The following is a 22,880-nucleotide window of genomic DNA, read 5'->3' as shown; positions in this document are numbered from 1 at the left end:
CACGCCGTTTTTCATCATTTTTGAGGATTTGAAAAAAAATCTAAATTTTAAAAAACATGGGTTATAGCCCATCGTTTTTTGAAATTTTGATTTTTTTTTTCACCTCGTTTATCATCATTTTTGAACATGGGCTATAGCCCCTACCGCACGGCATACTATAGCACGCCGTTTTTCATCATTTTTGAGGATTTGAAAAAAAATCAAAATTTAAAAAAACATGGGTTATAGCCCATCGTTTTTTGAAAATTTGAAAAAAAATTAACCTCGTTTTTCATCATTTTTGAACATGGGCTATAGCCCCTACCGTACGGCATACTATAGCACGCCGTTTTTCATTATTTTTGAGGATTTGAAAAAAAATCAAAATTTCAAAAAACATGGGTTATAGCCCATCGTTTTTTGAAAATTGGAAAAAAAATGTAACCTCGTTTTTCATCATTTTTGAACATGGGCTATAGCCCCTACCGTACGGCATACTATAGCACGCCGTTTTTCATCATTTTTGAGGATTTGAAAAAAAATCAAAATTTCAAAAAACATGGGTTATAGCCCATCGTTTTTTGAAATTTTGATTTTTTTTTTCACCTCGTTTATCATCATTTTTGAACATGGGCTATAGCCCCTACCGCACGGCATACTATAGCACGCCGTTTTTCATCATTTTTGAGGATTTGAAAAAAAATCAAAATTTAAAAAAACATGGGTTATAGCCCATCGTTTTTTGAAATGTTGATTTTTTTTTTCACCTCGTTTATCATCATTTTTGAACATGTGCTATAGACCCTACTGTACGGCATACTATAGCACGCCGTTTTTCATCATTTTTGAGGATTTGAAAAAAAATCAAAATTTAAAAAAACATGGGTTATAGCCCATCGTTTTTTGAAATTTTGATTTTTTTTTTCACCTCGTTTATCATCATTTTTGAACATGGGCTATAGCCCCTACCGTACGGCATACTATAGCACGCCGTTTTTCATCATTTTTGAGGATTTAAAAAAAAAACAAAATTTCAAAAAACATGGGTTATAGCCCATCGTTTTTTGAAAATTGGAAAAAAAAATTAACCTCGTTTTTCATCATTTTTGAACATGTGCTATAGCCCCTACTGTACGGCATACTATAGCACGCCGTTTTTCATCATTTTTGAGGATTTGAAAAAAAATCAAAATTTCAAAAAACATGGGTTATAGCCCATCGTTTTTTGAAAATTTGAATTTCTTTTTTAACCTCGTTTTTCATCATTTTTGAACATGTGCTATAGCCCCTACCGTACGGCATACTATAGCACGCCGTTTTTCATCATTTTTGAGGATTTGAAAAAAAATCAAAATTTCAAAAAACATGGGTTATAGCCCATCGTTTTTTGAAATTTTGATTTTTTTTTTCACCTCGTTTATCATCATTTTTGAACATGGGCTATAGCCCCTACCGCACGGCATACTATAGCACGCCGTTTTTCATCATTTTTGAGGATTTGAAAAAAAATCAAAATTTCAAAAACATGGGTTATAGCCCATCGTTTTTTGAAAATTGGAAAAAAAAATTAACCTCATTTTTCATCATTTTTGAACATGTGCTATAGCCCCTACCGTACGGCATACTATAGCACGCCGTTTTTCATCATTTTTGAGGATTTGAAAAAAAATCAAAATTTAAAAAAACATGGGTTATAGCCCATCGTTTTTTGAAATTTTGATTTTTTTTTTTACCTCGTTTATCATCATTTTTGAACATGGGCTATAGCCCCTACCGCACGGCATACTATAGCACGCCGTTTTTCATCATTTTTGAGGATTTGAAAAAAAATCAAAATTTAAAAAAACATGGGTTATAGCCCATCGTTTTTTGAAAATTTGAAAAAAAATGTAACCTCGTTTTTCATCATTTTTGAACATGGGCTATAGCCCCTACCGTACGGCATACTATAGCACGCCGTTTTTCATCATTTTTGAGGATTTTAAAAAAAATCAAAATTTCAAAAAACATGGGTTATAGCCCATCGTTTTTTTAAAATTGGAATTTTTTTTTAACATCGTTTTTCATCATTTTTGAACATGTGCTATAGCCCCTACCGTACGGCATACTATAGCACGCCGTTTTTCATCATTTTTGAGGATTTGAAAAAAAATCTAAATTTTAAAAAACATGGGTTATAGCCCATCGTTTTTTGAAATTTTGATTTTTTTTTTCACCTCGTTTATCATCATTTTTGAACATGGGCTATAGCCCCTACCGCACGGCATACTATAGCACGCCGTTTTTCATCATTTTTGAGGATTTGAAAAAAAATCAAAATTTAAAAAAACATGGGTTATAGCCCATCGTTTTTTGAAAATTTGAAAAAAAATTAACCTCGTTTTTCATCATTTTTGAACATGGGCTATAGCCCCTACCGTACGGCATACTATAGCACGCCGTTTTTCATCATTTTTGAGGATTTGAAAAAAAATCAAAATTTCAAAAAACATGGGTTATAGCCCATCGTTTTTTGAAAATTGGAAAAAAAATGTAACCTCGTTTTTCATCATTTTTGAACATGGGCTATAGCCCCTACCGTACGGCATACTATAGCACGCCGTTTTTCATCATTTTTGAGGATTTGAAAAAAAATCAAAATTTCAAAAAACATGGGTTATAGCCCATCGTTTTTTGAAATTTTGATTTTTTTTTTCACCTCGTTTATCATCATTTTTGAACATGGGCTATAGCCCCTACCGCACGGCATACTATAGCACGCCGTTTTTCATCATTTTTGAGGATTTGAAAAAAAATCAAAATTTAAAAAAACATGGGTTATAGCCCATCGTTTTTTGAAATTTTGATTTTTTTTTTCACCTCGTTTATCATCATTTTTGAACATGTGCTATAGACCCTACCGTACGGCATACTATAGCACGCCGTTTTTCATCATTTTTGAGGATTTGAAAAAAAATCAAAATTTAAAAAAACATGGGTTATAGCCCATCGTTTTTTGAAATTTTGATTTTTTTTTTCACCTCGTTTATCATCATTTTTGAACATGGGCTATAGCCCCTACCGCACGGCATACTATAGCACGCCGTTTTTCATCATTTTTGAGGATTTGAAAAAAAATCCAAATTTAAAAAAACATGGGTTATAGCCCATCGTTTTTTGAAATTTTGATTTTTTTTTTCACCTCGTTTATCATCATTTTTGAACATGGGCTATAGCCCCTACCGCACGGCATACTATAGCACGCCGTTTTTCATCATTTTTGAGGATTTGAAAAAAAATCAAAATAAAAAAAAACATGGGTTATAGCCCATCGTTTTTTGAAAATTTGAAAAAAAATGTAACCTCGTTTTTCATCATTTTTGAACATGGGCTATAGCCCCTACCGTACGGCATATTATAGCACGCCGTTTTTCATCATTTTTGAGGATTTGAAAAAAAATCTAAATTTCAAAAAACATGGGTTATAGCCCATCGTTTTTTGAAAATTGGAAAAAAAAATTAACCTCGTATTTCATCATATTTGAACATGGGCTATAGCCCCTACCGTACGGCATACTATAGCACGCCGTTTTTCATCATTTTTGAGGATTTGAAAAAAAATAGTTTTTTTCAAAAACATGGGTTATAGCCCATCGTTTTTTGAAAATTTGAATTTCTTTTTTAACCTTGTTTTTCATCATTTTTGAACATGTGCTATAGCCCCTACCGTACGGCATACTATAGCACGCCGTTTTTCATCATTTTTGAGGATTTGAAAAAAAATCAAAATTTCAAAAAACATGGGTTATAGCCCATCGTTTTTTGAAATTTTGATTTTTTTTCACCTCTTTTTTCATCATTTTTGAACATGGGCTATAGCCCCTACAGTACGGCATACTATAGCACGCCGTTTTTCATCATTTTTGAGGATTTGAAAAAAAATCAAAATTTCAAAAAACATGGGTTATAGCCCATCGTTTTTTGAAAATTTGAAAAAAAATGTAACCTCGTTTTTCATCATTTTTGAACATGGGCTATAGCCCCTACCGTACGGCATACTATAGCACGCCGTTTTTCATCATTTTTGAGGATTTGAAAAAAAATCAAAATTTCAAAAAACATGGGTTATAGCCCATCGTTTTTTGAAAATTGGAAAAAAAAATTAACCTCGTTTTTCATCATTTTTGAACATGTGCTATAGCCCCTACCGTACGGCATACTATAGCACGCCGTTTTTCATCATTTTTGAGGATTTGAAAAAAAATCAAAATTTCAAAAAACATGGGTTATAGCCCATCGTTTTTTGAAAATTGGAAAAAAAAATTAACCTCGTTTTTCATCATTTTTGAACATGTGCTATAGCCCCTACCGTACGGCATACTATAGCACGCCGTTTTTCATCATTTTTGAGGATTTTAAAAAAAATCAAAATTTCAAAAAACATGGGTTATAGCCCATCGTTTTTTTAAAATTGGAATTTTTTTTTAACATCGTTTTTCATCATTTTTGAACATGTGCTATAGCCCCTACCGTACGGCATACTATAGCACGCCGTTTTTCATCATTTTTGAGGATTTGAAAAAAAATCTAAATTTTAAAAAACATGGGTTATAGCCCATCGTTTTTTGAAATTTTGATTTTTTTTTTCACCTCGTTTATCATCATTTTTGAACATGGGCTATAGCCCCTACCGCACGGCATACTATAGCACGCCGTTTTTCATCATTTTTGAGGATTTGAAAAAAAATCAAAATTTAAAAAAACATGGGTTATAGCCCATCGTTTTTTGAAAATTTGAAAAAAAATTAACCTCGTTTTTCATCATTTTTGAACATGGGCTATAGCCCCTACCGTACGGCATACTATAGCACGCCGTTTTTCATCATTTTTGAGGATTTGAAAAAAAATCAAAATTTCAAAAAACATGGGTTATAGCCCATCGTTTTTTGAAAATTGGAAAAAAAATGTAACCTCGTTTTTCATCATTTTTGAACATGGGCTATAGCCCCTACCGTACGGCATACTATAGCACGCCGTTTTTCATCATTTTTGAGGATTTGAAAAAAAATCAAAATTTCAAAAAACATGGGTTATAGCCCATCGTTTTTTGAAATTTTGATTTTTTTTTTCACCTCGTTTATCATCATTTTTGAACATGGGCTATAGCCCCTACCGCACGGCATACTATAGCACGCCGTTTTTCATCATTTTTGAGGATTTGAAAAAAAATCAAAATTTAAAAAAACATGGGTTATAGCCCATCGTTTTTTGAAATTTTGATTTTTTTTTTCACCTCGTTTATCATCATTTTTGAACATGTGCTATAGACCCTACCGTACGGCATACTATAGCACGCCGTTTTTCATCATTTTTGAGGATTTGAAAAAAAATCAAAATTTAAAAAAACATGGGTTATAGCCCATCGTTTTTTGAAATTTTGATTTTTTTTTTCACCTCGTTTATCATCATTTTTGAACATGGGCTATAGCCCCTACCGCACGGCATACTATAGCACGCCGTTTTTCATCATTTTTGAGGATTTGAAAAAAAATCCAAATTTAAAAAAACATGGGTTATAGCCCATCGTTTTTTGAAATTTTGATTTTTTTTTTCACCTCGTTTATCATCATTTTTGAACATGGGCTATAGCCCCTACCGCACGGCATACTATAGCACGCCGTTTTTCATCATTTTTGAGGATTTGAAAAAAAATCAAAATAAAAAAAAACATGGGTTATAGCCCATCGTTTTTTGAAAATTTGAAAAAAAATGTAACCTCGTTTTTCATCATTTTTGAACATGGGCTATAGCCCCTACCGTACGGCATATTATAGCACGCCGTTTTTCATCATTTTTGAGGATTTGAAAAAAAATCTAAATTTCAAAAAACATGGGTTATAGCCCATCGTTTTTTGAAAATTGGAAAAAAAAATTAACCTCGTATTTCATCATATTTGAACATGGGCTATAGCCCCTACCGTACGGCATACTATAGCACGCCGTTTTTCATCATTTTTGAGGATTTGAAAAAAAATAGTTTTTTTCAAAAACATGGGTTATAGCCCATCGTTTTTTGAAAATTTGAATTTCTTTTTTAACCTTGTTTTTCATCATTTTTGAACATGTGCTATAGCCCCTACCGTACGGCATACTATAGCACGCCGTTTTTCATCATTTTTGAGGATTTGAAAAAAAATCAAAATTTCAAAAAACATGGGTTATAGCCCATCGTTTTTTGAAATTTTGATTTTTTTTCACCTCTTTTTTCATCATTTTTGAACATGGGCTATAGCCCCTACAGTACGGCATACTATAGCACGCCGTTTTTCATCATTTTTGAGGATTTGAAAAAAAATCAAAATTTCAAAAAACATGGGTTATAGCCCATCGTTTTTTGAAAATTTGAAAAAAAATGTAACCTCGTTTTTCATCATTTTTGAACATGGGCTATAGCCCCTACCGTACGGCATACTATAGCACGCCGTTTTTCATCATTTTTGAGGATTTGAAAAAAAATCAAAATTTCAAAAAACATGGGTTATAGCCCATCGTTTTTTGAAAATTGGAAAAAAAAATTAACCTCGTTTTTCATCATTTTTGAACATGTGCTATAGCCCCTACCGTACGGCATACTATAGCACGCCGTTTTTCATCATTTTTGAGGATTTGAAAAAAAATCAAAATTTCAAAAAACATGGGTTATAGCCCATCGTTTTTTGAAAATTGGAAAAAAAAATTAACCTCGTTTTTCATCATTTTTGAACATGTGCTATAGCCCCTACCGTACGGCATACTATAGCACGCCGTTTTTCATCATTTTTGAGGATTTGAAAAAAAATCAAAATTTAAAAAAACATGGGTTATAGCCCATCGTTTTTTGAAATTTTGATTTTTTTTTTCACCTCGTTTATCATCATTTTTGAACATGGGCTATAGCCCCTACCGCACGGCATACTATAGCACGCCGTTTTTCATCATTTTTGAGGATTTGAAAAAAAATAAAAATAAAAAAAAACATGGGTTATAGCCCATCGTTTTTTGAAAATTTGAAAAAAAATGTAACCTCGTTTTTCATCATTTTTGAACATGGGCTATAGCCCCTACCGTACGGCATATTATAGCACGCCGTTTTTCATCATTTTTGAGGATTTGAAAAAAAATCTAAATTTCAAAAAACATGGGTTATAGCCCATCGTTTTTTGAAAATTTGAATTTTTTTTTAACCTCGTATTTCATCATTTTTGAACATGGGCTATAGCCCCTACCGTACGGCATACTATAGCACGCCGTTTTTCATCATTTTTGAGGATTTGAAAAAAAATCAAAATTTCAAAAAACATGGGTTATAGCCCATCGTTTTTAGAAATTTTGATTTTTTTTTAACCTCTTTTTTCATCATTTTTGAACATGGGCTATAGCCCCTACAGTACGGCATACTATAGCACGCCGTTTTTCATCATTTTTGAGGATTTGAAAAAAAATCAAAATTTAAAAAAACATGGGTTATAGCCCATCGTTTTTTGAAAATTTGAATTTCTTTTTTAACCTCGTTTTTCATCATTTTTGAACATGTGCTATAGCCCCTACCGTACGGCATACTATAGCACGCCGTTTTTCATCATTTTTGAGGATTTGAAAAAAAATCAAAATTTAAAAAAACATGGGTTATAGCCCATCGTTTTTTGAAATTTTGATTTTTTTTTTCACCTCGTTTATCATCATTTTTGAACATGGGCTATAGCCCCTACCGCACGGCATACTATAGCACGCCGTTTTTCATCATTTTTGAGGATTTGAAAAAAAATCAAAATTTAAAAAAACATGGGTTATAGCCCATCGTTTTTTGAAAATTTGAAAAAAAATGTAACCTCGTTTTTCATCATTTTTGAACATGGGCTATAGCCCCTACCGTACGGCATACTATAGCACGCCGTTTTTCATCATTTTTGAGGATTTGAAAAAAAATCAAAATTTCAAAAAACATGGGTTATAGCCCATCGTTTTTTGAAAATTGGAAAAAAAAATTAACCTCGTTTTTCATCATTTTTGAACATGTGCTATAGCCCCTACTGTACGGCATACTATAGCACGCCGTTTTTCATCATTTTTGAGGATTTGAAAAAAAATCAAAATTTCAAAAAACATGGGTTATAGCCCATCGTTTTTTGAAAATTTGAATTTCTTTTTTAACCTCGTTTTTCATCATTTTTGAACATGTGCTATAGCCCCTACCGTACGGCATACTATAGCACGCCGTTTTTCATCATTTTTGAGGATTTGAAAAAAAATCAAAATTTCAAAAAACATGGGTTATAGCCCATCGTTTTTTGAAATTTTGATTTTTTTTTTCACCTCGTTTATCATCATTTTTGAACATGGGCTATAGCCCCTACCGCACGGCATACTATAGCACGCCGTTTTTCATCATTTTTGAGGATTTAAAAAAAAAATCAAAATTTAAAAAAACATGGGTTATAGCCCATCGTTTTTTTAAATTTTGATTTTTTTTTTAACCTCGTTTATCATCATTTTTGAACATGGGCTATAGCCCCTACCGTACGGCATACTATAGCACGCCGTTTTTCATCATTTTTGAGGATTTAAAAAAAAAATCAAAATTTAAAAAAACATGGGTTATAGCCCATCGTTTTTTGAAAATTTGAAAAAAAATGTAACCTCGTTTTTCATCATTTTTGAACATGGGCTATAGCCCCTACCGTACGGCATACTATAGCACGCCGTTTTTCATCATTTTTGAGGATTTGAAAAAAAATCTAAATTTCAAAAAACATGGGTTATAGCCCATCGTTTTTTGAAAATTGGAAAAAAAAATTAACCTCGTTTTTCATCATTTTTGAACATGTGCTATAGCCCCTACTGTACGGCATACTATAGCACGCCGTTTTTCATCATTTTTGAGGATTTGAAAAAAAATCTAAATTTCAAAAAACATGGGTTATAGCCCATCGTTTTTTGAAATTTTGATTTATTTTTTCACCTCGTTTATCATCATTTTGAACATGGGCTATAGCCCCTACCGCACGGCATACTATAGCACGCCGTTTTTCATCATTTTTGAGGATTTGAAAAAAAATCAAAATAAAAAAAAACATGGGTTATAGCCCATCGTTTTTTGAAAATTTGAAAAAAAATGTAACCTCGTTTTTCATCATTTTTGAACATGTGCTATAGCCCCTACCGTACGGCATACTATAGCACGCCGTTTTTCATCATTTTTGAGGATTTGAAAAAAAAACAAAATTTCAAAAAACATGGGTTATAGCCCATCGTTTTTTGAAATTTTGATTTTTTTTTTTCACCTCGTTTATCATCATTTTTGAACATGGGCTATAGCCCCTACCGCACGGCATACTATAGCACGCCGTTTTTCATCATTTTTGAGGATTTGAAAAAAAATCAAAATAAAAAAAAACATGGTTTATAGCCCATCGTTTTTTGAAAATTTGAAAAAAAATGTAACCTCGTTTTTCATCATTTTTGAACATGGGCTATAGCCCCTACCGTACGGCATACTATAGCACGCCGTTTTTCATCATTTTTGAGGATTTGAAAAAAAATCAAAATTTCAAAAAACATGGGTTATAGCCTTAGAGTATATATTTCTAGAGAAGGCACCCAGAGGAAACCCTGAGGCGAAATGGACATAGTGGCCGGATTTGGTAGTGCAGCTCGAGCCAGCGCTGCTCCGTTGACTATCATTGCGCACGTTCATGTGATTGGGGCCATGACACGTGAACGAATGTTTCATACGTGAACGCGCACAAACGGCACAATGATAGTCAACGGCAGCGCGTTCATGTGTTTGGGGCCAATCCGTCCCAGAATGCACTCTGTTCCTACCAGGAAGGAGGAGTGAATCCGCCTCATGCGCTTTTGAGCAACTTAATGCAAGTGGATGGGAGGAGAACTCGGGTGTCTTCTCTATAGATATATAACTCTATGGTTATAGCCCATCGTTTTTTGAAAATTGGATTTTTTTTTAACCTCGTTTTTCATAATTTTTGAACATGTGCTATAGCCCCTACCGTACGGCATACTATAGCACGCCGTTTTTCATCATTTTTGAGGATTTGAAAAAAAATCAAAATTTCAAAAAACATGGGTTATAGCCCATCGTTTTTTGAAATTTTGATCTTTTTTTTCACCTCGTTTATCATCATTTTTGAACATGGGCTATAGCCCCTACCGCACGGCATACTATAGCACGCCGTTTTTCATCATTTTTGAGGATTTGAAAAAAAATCAAAATTTAAAAAAACATGGGTTATAGCCCATCGTTTTTTGAAAATTTGAAAAAAAATGTAACCTCGTTTTTCATCATTTTTGAACATGGGCTATAGCCCCTACCGTACGGCATACTATAGCACGCCGTTTTTCATCATTTTTGAGGATTTGAAAAAAAATCTAAATTTCAAAAAACATGGGTTATAGCCCATCGTTTTTTGAAAATTGGAAAAAAAAATTAACCTCGTATTTCATCATTTTTGAACATGGGCTATAGCCCCTACCGTACGGCATACTATAGCACGCCGTTTTTCATCATTTTTGAGGATTTGAAAAAAAATCAAAATTTCAAAAAACATGGGTTATAGCCCATCGTTTTTTGAAAATTTGAAAAAAAATGTAACCTCGTTTTTCATCATTTTTGAACATGTGCTATAGCCCCTACCGTACGGCATACTATAGCATGCCGTTTTTCATCATTTTTGAGGATTTGAAAAAAAATCAAAATTTCAAAAAACATGGGTTATAGCCCATCGTTTTTTGAAATTTTGAAATTTTTTTTAACCTCGTTTTTCATCATTTTTGAACATGTGCTATAGCCCCTACCGTACGGCATACTATAGCACGCCGTTTTTCATCATTTTTGAGGATTTGAAAAAAAATCAAAATTTCAAAAAACATGGGTTATAGCCCATCGTTTTTTGAAATTTTGAATTTTTTTTTAACCTCGTTTTTCATCATTTTTGAACATGTGCTATAGCCCCTACCGTACGGCATACTATAGCACGCCGTTTTTCATCATTTTTGAGGATTTGAAAAAAAAAATCAAAATTTCAAAAAACATGGGTTATAGCCCATCGTTTTTTGAAATTTTGATTTTTTTTTCACCTCGTTTATCATCATTTTTGAACATGGGCTATAGCCCCTACCGCACGGCATACTATAGCACGCCGTTTTTCATCATTTTTGAGGATTTGAAAAAAAATCAAAATTTAAAAAAACATGGGTTATAGCCCATCGTTTTTTGAAAATTTGAAAAAAAATGTAACCTCGTTTTTCATCATTTTTGAACATGGGCTATAGCCCCTACCGTACGGCATACTGTAGCACGCCGTTTTTCATCATTTTTGAGGATTTGAAAAAAAATCTAAATTTCAAAAAACATGGGTTATAGCCCATCGTTTTTTGAAAATTGGAAAAAAAAATTAACCTCGTATTTCATCATTTTTGAACATGGGCTATAGCCCCTACCGTACGGCATACTATAGCACGCCGTTTTTCATCATTTTTGAGGATTTGAAAAAAAATCAAAATTTAAAAAAACATGGGTTATAGCCCATCGTTTTTTGAGAATTTGAAAAAAAATGTAACCTCGTTTTTCATCATTTTTGAACATGTGCTATAGCCCCTACCGTACGGCATACTATAGCACGCCGTTTTTCATCATTTTTGAGGATTTGAAAAAAAATCAAAATTTCAAAAAACATGGGTTATAGCCCATCGTTTTTTGAAATTTTGAATTTTTTTTTAACCTCGTTTTTCATCATTTTTGAACATGTGCTATAGCCCCTACCGTACGGCATACTATAGCACGCCGTTTTTCATCATTTTTGAGGATTTGAAAAAAAATCAAAATTTCAAAAAACATGGGTTATAGCCCATCGTTTTTTGAAATTTTGAATTTTTTTTTAACCTCGTTTTTCATCATTTTTGAACATGTGCTATAGCCCCTACCGTACGGCATACTATAGCACGCCGTTTTTCATCATTTTTGAGGATTTGAAAAAAAAAAATCAAAATTTCAAAAAACATGGGTTATAGCCCATCGTTTTTTGAAATTTTGATTTTTTTTTCACCTCGTTTATCATCATTTTTGAACATGGGCTATAGCCCCTACCGCACGGCATACTATAGCACGCCGTTTTTCATCATTTTTGAGGATTTGAAAAAAAATCCAAATTTAAAAAAACATGGGTTATAGCCCATCGTTTTTTGAAAATTTGAAAAAAAATGTAACCTCGTTTTTCATCATTTTTGAACATGTGCTATAGCCCCTACCGTACGGCATACTATAGCACGCCGTTTTTCATCATTTTTGAGGATTTTAAAAAAATTCAAAATTTCAAAAAACATGGGTTATAGCCCATCGTTTTTTGAAATTTTGATATTTTTTTTCACCTCGTTTATCATCATTTTTGAACATGGGCTATAGCCCCTACCGTACGGCATACTATAGCACGCCGTTTTTCATCATTTTTGAGGATTTGAAAAAAAATCAAAATTTAAAAAAACATGGGTTATAGCCCATCGTTTTTTGAAAATTTGAAAAAAAATGTAACCTCGTTTTTCATCATTTTTGAACATGTGCTATAGCCCCTACCGTACGGCATACTATAGCACGCCGTTTTTCATCATTTTTGAGGATTTGAAAAAAATTCAAAATTTCAAAAAACATGGGTTATAGCCCATCGTTTTTTGAAAATTGGAATTTCTTTTTTAACCTCGTTTTTCATCATTTTTGAACATGTGCTATAGCCCCTACTGTACGGCATACTATAGCACGCCGTTTTTCATCATTTTTGAGGATTTGAAAAAAAATCAAAATTTCAAAAAACATGGGTTATAGCCCATCGTCTTTTGAAATTTTGATTTTTTTTTTCACCTCGTTTATCATCATTTTTGAACATGGGCTATAGCCCCTACCGCACGGCATACTATAGCACGCCGTTTTTCATCATTTTTGAGGATTTGAAAAAAAATCAAAATTAAAAAAAACATGGGTTATAGCCCATCGTTTTTTGAAATTTTGATTTTTTTTTTCACCTCGTTTTTCATCATTTTTGAACATGGGCTATAGCCCCTACCGTACGGCATACTATAGCACGCCGTTTTTCATCATTTTTGAGGATTTGAAAAAAAATCAAAATTTAAAAAAACATGGGTTATAGCCCATCGTTTTTTGAAAATTGGATTTTTTTTTTAACCTCGTTTTTCATCATTTTTGAACATGTGCTATAGCCCCTACCGTACGGCATACTATAGCACGCCGTTTTTCATCATTTTTGAGGATTTGAAAAAAATTCAAAATTTCAAAAAACATGGGTTATAGCCCATCGTTTTTTGAAAATTGGAATTTCTTTTTTAACCTCGTTTTTCATCATTTTTGAACATGTGCTATAGCCCCTACCGTACGGCATACTATAGCACGCCGTTTTTCATCATTTTTGAGGATTTGAAAAAAAAATCTAAATTTCAAAAAACATGGGTTATAGCCCATCGTTTTTTGAAATTTTGATTTTTTTTTTCACCTCGTTTATCATCATTTTTGAACATGGGCTATAGCCCCTACCGCACGGCATACTATAGCACGCCGTTTTTCATCATTTTTGAGGATTTGAAAAAAAATCAAAATTTAAAAAAACATGGGTTATAGCCCATCGTTTTTTGAAATTTTGATTTTTTTTTTTCACCTCGTTTTTCATCATTTTTGAACATGGGCTATAGCCCCTACCGTACGGCATACTATAGCACGCCGTTTTTCATCATTTTTGAGGATTTGAAAAAAAATCAAAATTTCAAAAACATGGGTTATAGCCCATCGTTTTTTGAAAATTGGAAAAAAAAATTAACCTCGTTTTTCATCATTTTTGAACATGTGCTATAGCCCCTACTGTACGGCATACTATAGCACGCCATTTTTCATCATTTTTGAGGATTTGAAAAAAAAACTAAATTTCAAAAACATGGGTTATAGCCCATCGTTTTTTGAAATTTTGATTTTTTTTTTCACCTCGTTTATCATCATTTTTGAACATGGGCTATAGCCCCTACCGCACGGCATACTATAGCACGCCGTTTTTCATCATTTTTGAGGATTTGAAAAAAAATCAAAATTTAAAAAAACATGGGTTATAGCCCATCGTTTTTTGATAATTGGATTTTTTTTTTAACCTCGTTTTTCATCATTTTTGAACATGTGCTATAGCCCCTACCGTACGGCATACTATAGCACGCCGTTTTTCCACATTTTTGAGGATTTAAAAAAAAATCAAAATTTCAAAAAACATGGGTTATAGCCCATCGTTTTTTGAAATTTTGATCTTTTTTTTCACCTCGTTTATCATCATTTTTGAACATGGGCTATAGCCCCTACCGCACGGCATACTATAGCATGCCGTTTTTCATCATTTTTGAGGATTTGAGAAAAAATCTAAATTTAAAAAAACATGGGTTATAGCCCATCGTTTTTTGAAAATTTGAAAAAAAATGTAACCTCGTTTTTCATCATTTTTGAACATGGGCTATAGCCCCTACCGTACGGCATACTATAGCACGCCGTTTTTCATCATTTTTGAGGATTTGAAAAAAAATCAAAATTTCAAAAAACATGGGTTATAGCCCATCGTTTTTTGAAAATTGGAAAAAAAAATTAACCTCGTATTTCATCATTTTTGAACATGGGCTATAGCCCCTACCGTACGGCATACTATAGCACGCCGTTTTTCATCATTTTTGAGGATTTGAAAATATTATTTTTTTTCAAAAACATGGGTTATAGCCCATCGTTTTTTGAAATTTTGAAAAAAAAATTAACCTCGTTTTTCATCATTTTTGAACATGTGCTATAGCCCCTACCGTACGGCATACTATAGCACGCCGTTTTTCATCATTTTTGAGGATTTGAAAAAAAAATCAAAATTTAAAAAAACATGGGTTATAGCCCATCGTTTTTTGAAATTTTGATTTTTTTTTTCACCTCGTTTATCATCATTTTTGAACATGGGCTATAGCCCCTACCGCACGGCATACTATAGCACGCCGTTTTTCATCATTTTTGAGGATTTGAAAAAAAATCAAAATTTAAAAAAACATGGGTTATAGCCCATGGTTTTTTGAAAATTTGAAAAAAAATGTAACCTCGTTTTTCATCATTTTTGAACATGTGCTATAGCCCCTACCGTACGGCATACTATAGCACGCCGTTTTTCATCATTTTTGAGGATTTAAAAAAAATTCAAAATTTCAAAAAACATGGGTTATAGCCCATCGTTTTTTGAAATTTTGATTTTTTTTTTCACCTCGTTTATCATCATTTTTGAACATGGGCTATAGCCCCTACCGTACGGCATACTATAGCACGCCGTTTTTCATCATTTTTGAGGATTTAAAAAAAAATCAAAATTTAAAAAAACATGGGTTATAGCCCATAGTTTTTTGAAAATTTGAAAAAAAATGTAACCTCGTTTTTCATCATTTTTGAACATGTGCTATAGCCCCTACCGTACGGCATACTATAGCACGCCGTTTTTCATCATTTTTGAGGATTTAAAAAAAAATCAAAATTTCAAAAAACATGGGTTATAGCCCATCGTTTTTTGAAATTTTGATATTTTTTTTCACCTCGTTTATCATCATTTTTGAACATGGCTATAGCCCCTACCGTACGGCATAATATAGCACGCCGTTTTTCATCATTTTTGAGGATTTGAAAAAAAATCTAAATTTAAAAAAACATGGGTTATAGCCCATCGTTTTTTGAAAATTTGAAAAAAAATGTAACCTCGTTTTTCATCATTTTTGAACATGGGCTATAGCCCCTACCGTACGGCATACTATAGCACGCCGTTTTTCATCATTTTTGAGGATTTGAAAAAAAATCAAAATTTCAAAAAACATGGGTTATAGCCCATCGTTTTTTGAAAATTTGAAAAAAAAATTAACCTCGTTTTTCATCATTTTTGAACATGTGCTATAGCCCCTACCGTACGGCATACTATAGCACGCCGTTTTTCATCATTTTTGAGGATTTGAAAAAAAAATCAAAATTTCAAAAAACATGGGTTATAGCCCATCGTTTTTTGAAATTTTGATTTTTTTTTCACCTCGTTTATCATCATTTTTTAACATGGGCTATAGCCCCTACCGCACGGCATACTATAGCACGCCGTTTTTCATCATTTTTGAGGATTTGAAAAAAAATCAAAATTTAAAAAAACATGGGTTATAGCCCATCGTTTTTTGAAAATTTGAAAAAAAATGTAACCTCGTCTTTCATCATTTTTGAACATGTGCTATAGCCCCTACCGTACGGCATACTATAGCACGCCGTTTTTCATCATTTTTGAGGATTTAAAAAAAATTCAAAATTTCAAAAAACATGGGTTATAGCCCATCGTTTTTTGAAATTTTGATTTTTTTTTTCACCTCGTTTATCATCATTTTTGAACATGGGCTATAGCCCCTACCGTACGGCATACTATAGCACGCCGTTTTTCATCATTTTTGAGGATTTGAAAAAAAATCAAAATTTAAAAAAACATGGGTTATAGCCCATAGTTTTTTGAAAATTTGAAAAAAAATGTAACCTCGTTTTTCATCATTTTTGAACATGTGCTATAGCCCCTACCGTACGGCATACTATAGCACGCCGTTTTTCATCATTTTTGAGGATTTAAAAAAAAATCAAAATTTCAAAAAACATGGGTTATAGCCCATCGTTTTTTGAAATTTTGATATTTTTTTTCACCTCGTTTATCATCATTTTTGAACATGGCTATAGCCCCTACCGTACGGCATAATATAGCACGCCGTTTTTCATCATTTTTGAGGATTTGAAAAAAAATCTAAATTTAAAAAAACATGGGTTATAGCCCATCGTTTTTTGAAATTTTGAAAAAAAATGTAACCTCGTTTTTCATCATTTTTGAACATGGGCTATAGCCCCTACCGTACGGCATACTATAGCACGCCGTTTTTCATCATTTTTGAGGATTTGAAAAAAAATCAAAATTTCAAAAAACATGGGTTATAGCCCATCGTTTTTTGAAAATTTGAAAAAAAAATTAACCTCGTTTTTCATCATTTTTGAACATGTGCTATAGCCCCTACCGTACGGCATACTATAGCACGCCGTTTTTCATCATTTTTGAGGATTTGAAAAAAAAATCAAAATTTCAAAAAACATGGGTTATAGCCCATCGTTTTTTGAAATTTTGATTTTTTTTTCACCTCGTTTATCATCATTTTTTAACATGGGCTATAGCCCCTACCGCACGGCATACTATAGCACGCCGTTTTTCATCATTTTTGAGGATTTGAAAAAAAATCAAAATTTAAAAAAACATGGGTTATAGCCCATCGTTTTTTGAAAATTTGAAAAAAAATGTAACCTCGTCTTTCATCATTTTTGAACATGTGCTATAGCCCCTACCGTACGGCATACTATAGCACGCCGTTTTTCATCATTTTTGAGGATTTGAAAAAAAAAAAAAAAAATCAAAAAACATGGGTTATAGCCCATCGTTTTTTGAAATTTTGATTTTTTTTTTCACCTCGTTTATCATCATTTTTGAACATGGGCTATAGCCCCTACCGCACGGCATACTATAGCACGCCGTTTTTCATCATTTTTGAGGATTTGAAAAAAAATCCAAATTTAAAAAAACATGGGTTATAGCCCATCGTTTTTTGAAAATTTGAAAAAGAATGTAACCTCGTTTTTCATCATTTTTGAACATGTGCTATAGCCCCTACCGTACGGCATACTATAGCACGCCGTTTTTCATCATTTTTGAGGATTTGAAAAAAAAAAAAAAATCAAAAAACATGGGTTATAGCCCATCGTTTTTTGAAATTTTGATTTTCTTTTTCACCTCGTTTATCATCATTTTTGAACATGGGCTATATCCCCTACCGCACGGCATACTATAGCACGCAGTTTTTCATCATTTTTGAGGATTTGAAAAAAAATCTAAATTTAAAAAAACATGGGTTATAGCCCATCGTTTTTTGAAAATTGGAAAAAAAAATTAACCTCGTTTTTCATCATTTTTGAACATGGGCTATAGCCCCTACCGTACGGCATACTATAGCACGCCGTTTTTCATCATTTTTGAGGATTTGAAAAAAAATCAAAATTTCAAAAAACATGGGTTATAGCCCATCGTTTTTTGAAATTTTGATTTTTTTTTTCACCTAGTTTATCATCATTTTTGAACATGGGCTATAGCCCCTACCGCACGGCATACTATAGCACGCCGTTTTTCATCATTTTTGAGGATTTGAAAAAAAATCAAAATTTAAAAAAACATGGGTTATAGCCCATCGTTTTTTGAAATTTTGATTTTTTTTTCACCTCGTTTATCATCATTTTTGAACATGGGCTATAGCCCCTACCGCACGGCATACTATAGCACGCCGTTTTTCATCATTTTTGAGGATTTGAAAAAAAATCAAAATTTAAAAAAACATGGGTTATAGCCCATCGTTTTTTGAAAATTTGAAAAAAAATGTAACCTCGTTTTTCATCATTTTTGAACATGTGCTATAGCCCCTACCGTACGGCATACTATAGCACGCCGTTTTTCATCATTTTTGAGGATTTTAAAAAAATTCAAAATTTCAAAAAACATGGGTTATAGCCCATCGTTTTTTGAAATTTTGATTTTTTTTTTCACCTCGTTTATCATCATTTTTGAACATGGGCTATAGCCCCTACCGTACGGCATACTATAGCACGCCGTTTTTCATCATTTTTGAGGATTTGAAAAAAAATCAAAATTTAAAAAAACATGGGTTATAGCCCATAGTTTTTTGAAAATTTGAAAAAAAATGTAACCTCGTTTTTCATCATTTTTGAACATGTGCTATAGCCCCTACCGTACGGCATACTATAGCACGCCGTTTTTCATCATTTTTGAGGATTTAAAAAAAAATCAAAATTTCAAAAAACATGGGTTATAGCCCATCGTTTTTTGAAATTTTGATATTTTTTTTCACCTCGTTTATCATCATTTTTGAACATGGCTATAGCCCCTACCGTACGGCATACTATAGCACGCCGTTTTTCATCATTTTTGAGGATTTGAAAAAAAATCAAAATTTAAAAAAACATGGGTTATAGCCCATCGTTTTTTGAAAATTTGAAAAAAAATGTAACCTCGTTTTTCATCATTTTTGAACATGGGCTATAGCCCCTACCGTACGGCATACTATAGCACGCCGTTTTTCATCATTTTTGAGGATTTGAAAAAAAATCAAAATTTCAAAAAACATGGGTTATAGCCCATCGTTTTTTGAAAATTTGAATTTTTTTTTAACCTCGTTTTTCATCATTTTTGAACATGTGCTATAGCCCCTACCGTACGGCATACTATAGCACGCCGTTTTTCATCATTTTTGAGGATTTGAAAAAAAAATCAAAATTTCAAAAAACATGGGTTATAGCCCATCGTTTTTTGAAATTTTTATTTTTATTTTCACCTCGTTTATCATCATTTTTGAACATGTGCTATAGCCCCTACCGTACGGCATACTATAGCACGCCGTTTTTCATCATTTTTGAGGATTTGAAAAAAAAAAAAAAATCAAAAAACATGGGTTATAGCCCATCGTTTTTTGAAATTTTGATTTTTTTTTTCACCTCGTTTATCATCATTTTTGAACATGGGCTATAGCCCCTACCGCACGGCATACTATAGCACGCCGTTTTTCATCATTTTTGAGGATTTGAAAAAAAATCCAAATTTAAAAAAACATGGGTTATAGCCCATCGTTTTTTGAAAATTTGAAAAAAAATGTAACCTCGTTTTTCATCATTTTTGAACATGTGCTATAGCCCCTACCGTACGGCATACTATAGCACGCCGTTTTTCATCATTTTTGAGGATTTGAAAAAAAAAAAAAAATCAAAAAACATGGGTTATAGCCCATCGTTTTTTGAAATTTTGATTTTTTTTTTCACCTCGTTTATCATCATTTTTGAACATGGGCTATATCCCCTACCGCACGGCATACTATAGCACGCAGTTTTTCATCATTTTTGAGGATTTGAAAAAAAATCTAAATTTAAAAAAACATGGGTTATAGCCCATCGTTTTTTGAAAATTTGAAAAAAAATGTAACCTCGTTTTTCATCATTTTTGAACATGGGCTATAGCCCCTACCGTACGGCATACTATAGCACGCCGTTTTTCATCATTTTTGAGGATTTGAAAAAAAATCAAAATTTCAAAAAACATGGGTTATAGCCCATCGTTTTTTGAAAATTGGAATTTTTTTTTAACCTCGTTTTTCATCATTTTTGAACATGTGCTATAGCCCCTACCGTACGGCATACTATAGCACGCCGTTTTTCATCATTTTTGAGGATTTGAAAAAAAATCAAAATTTCAAAAAACATGGGTTATAGCCCATCGTTTTTTGAAATTTTGATTTTTTTTTCACCTCGTTTATCATCATTTTTGAACATGGGCTATAGCCCCTACCGCACGGCATACTATAGCACGCCGTTTTTCATCATTTTTGAGGATTTGAAAAAAAATCAAAATAAAAAAAAACATGGGTTATAGCCCATCGTTTTTTGAAATTTTGATTTTTTTTTTCACCTCGTTTATCATCATTTTTGAACATGGGCTATAGCCCCTACCGCACGGCATACTATAGCACGCCGTTTTTCATCATTTTTGAGGATAAAAAAAAACAAAAAAACATGGGCCCATCGTTTTTTGAATTTTGACGTCGTCGTCAACGTCGTCGTCAACGTCGACGTCGTCGTCGTCGTCAACGTCGTCGTCAACGTCAACGTCGTCGTCGTCGTCGTCAACGTCGTCGTCGTCGTCAACGTCGTCGTTGTCAACGACGTCGTCGTCGTCGTCGTCGTCGTCGTCGTCGTAAACGTCGTCGTCAACGTCATCGTCAACGTCGACGTCGTCGTCAACATCGTCGTCAACGTCAACGTCGTCGTCGTCGTCGTCAACGTCATCGTCGTCGTCAACGTCAACGTCGTCGTCGTCGTCGTCGTCGTCGTCGTCGTCGTCGTCGTCGTAAACGTCGTCGTAAACGTCGTCGTCAACGTCATCGTCAACGTCAACGTCGTCGTCGTCGTCAACGTCGTCGTCGTCGTCAACGTCGTCGTCAACGTCGTCGTCAACGTCAACGTCGTCATCAACGTCGTCGTCAACGTCGTCGTCGTCAACGTCGTCGTCGTCAACGTCGTCGTCGTCAACGTCGTCGTCGTCAACGTCGTCGTCAACGTCAACGTCGTCGTCAACGTCGTCGTCGTCAACGTCGTCGTCGTCGTCGTCAACGTCGTCGTCGTCGTCAACGTCGTCGTCGTCGTCGTCGTCGTCGTCGTCGTCGTAAACGTCGTCGTCAACGTCATCGTCAACGTCAACGTCAACGTCGTCGTCGTCGTCAATGTCGTCGTCGTCAACGTCGCCGTCAACGTCCTATGCCGTACGATATGGGCTATAGCCCATGGTCCAAAATGATGAGAAACGAGGATTGTTTTTTCTTCAAAATTTCAAAAAACATGGGCTATAACCCATCGTTTTTTTCATTTTTTTCAAATCCTCAAAAATGATGAAAAACGGCGTGCTATAGTATGCCGTACGATATGGGCTATAGCCCATGGTCCAAAATGATGAGAAACGATAACTTTTTTTTTCAAAATTTCAAAAAACATGGGCTATAACCCATCGTTTTTTTCATTTTTTCTATTTAATTGATTTCCACCTTTTTTAAATCCTCAACGATGATGAAGAATCGCGCACTATAGCGCGCCGCTCAATGACCTCTGAGACCATGGACCAATGAACCATGTAAATACAACACATTGAGCAGGGCACTGCAGGGAGTTGAACCCCGTTCAATGAACCATGTAAATACAACACATTGAGCAGGGCACTGCAGGGAGTTGAACCCCGTTCCGGTAAACTAGAAGTACGACACCAGTGCCTTAGTTTTTGTGTTGTCATTTACAGGTCCTATCGTTGAAATGTAATTTTTACATTTCAACAGTAAAGTAATAGAGTTTAGAGTTTATAGTTTTATTAGGATCCCCATTAGCTGGTGCATAGCAGTAGCTAATCTTCCTGGGGTCCACACAGAACATAAAAAACATGATGATTATAAAAAAACAGTGTTGGATCTGTAAGGATCCATTTGGTTACACGTGCGTGTGTGTGTGTGTGTGTGTGTGTGTGCGCACACACTTCAATAACCAGTGTTGGACCTGTAAGGGTCCATTTGGTTACATGTGTTACACTCTCAGACTTACAGACATGGACCAAATGGTCCATTTGGTTAAATTAGACCTGTATGTGCTATAGTATGCCGTACGATATGGGCTATAGCCCATGGTCCAAAATGATGAGAAACGATGATAACTTTTTTTTTCAAAATTTCAAAAAACATGGGCTATAACCCATCGTTTTTTTTCATTTTTTTCAAATCCTCAAAAATTATGAAAAACGGCATGCTATAGTATGCCGTACGATATGGGCTATAGCCCATGGTCCAAAATGATGAGAAACGAGGATTTTTTTTTCTTCAAAATTTCAAAAAACATGGGCTATAACCCATCGTTTTTTTCATTTTTTTCAAATCCTCAAAAATGATGAAAAACGGCGTGCTATAGTATGCCGTACGATATGGGCTATAGCCCATGGTCCAAAATGATGAGAAACGAGGATAACTTTTTTTTTCAAAATTTCAAAAAACATGGGCTATAACCCATCGTTTTTTTCATTTTTTCTATTTCATTGATTTTCACCTTTTTTAAAATCCTCAACGATGATGAAGAATCGCGCACTATAGCGCGCCGCTCAATGACCTCTGAGACCATGGACCAATGAACCATGTAAATACAACACATTGAGCAGGGCACTGCAGGGAGT

This window comes from Protomyctophum parallelum (assembly GCF_964188405.1).
Source record: "Protomyctophum parallelum genome assembly, chromosome: 2".
NCBI classification, from domain to species: Eukaryota; Metazoa; Chordata; class Actinopteri; order Myctophiformes; family Myctophidae; genus Protomyctophum; species Protomyctophum parallelum.
The sequence above is the reverse complement of the archived record's forward strand: the minus strand, read 5'-3'. Positions refer to the sequence as shown.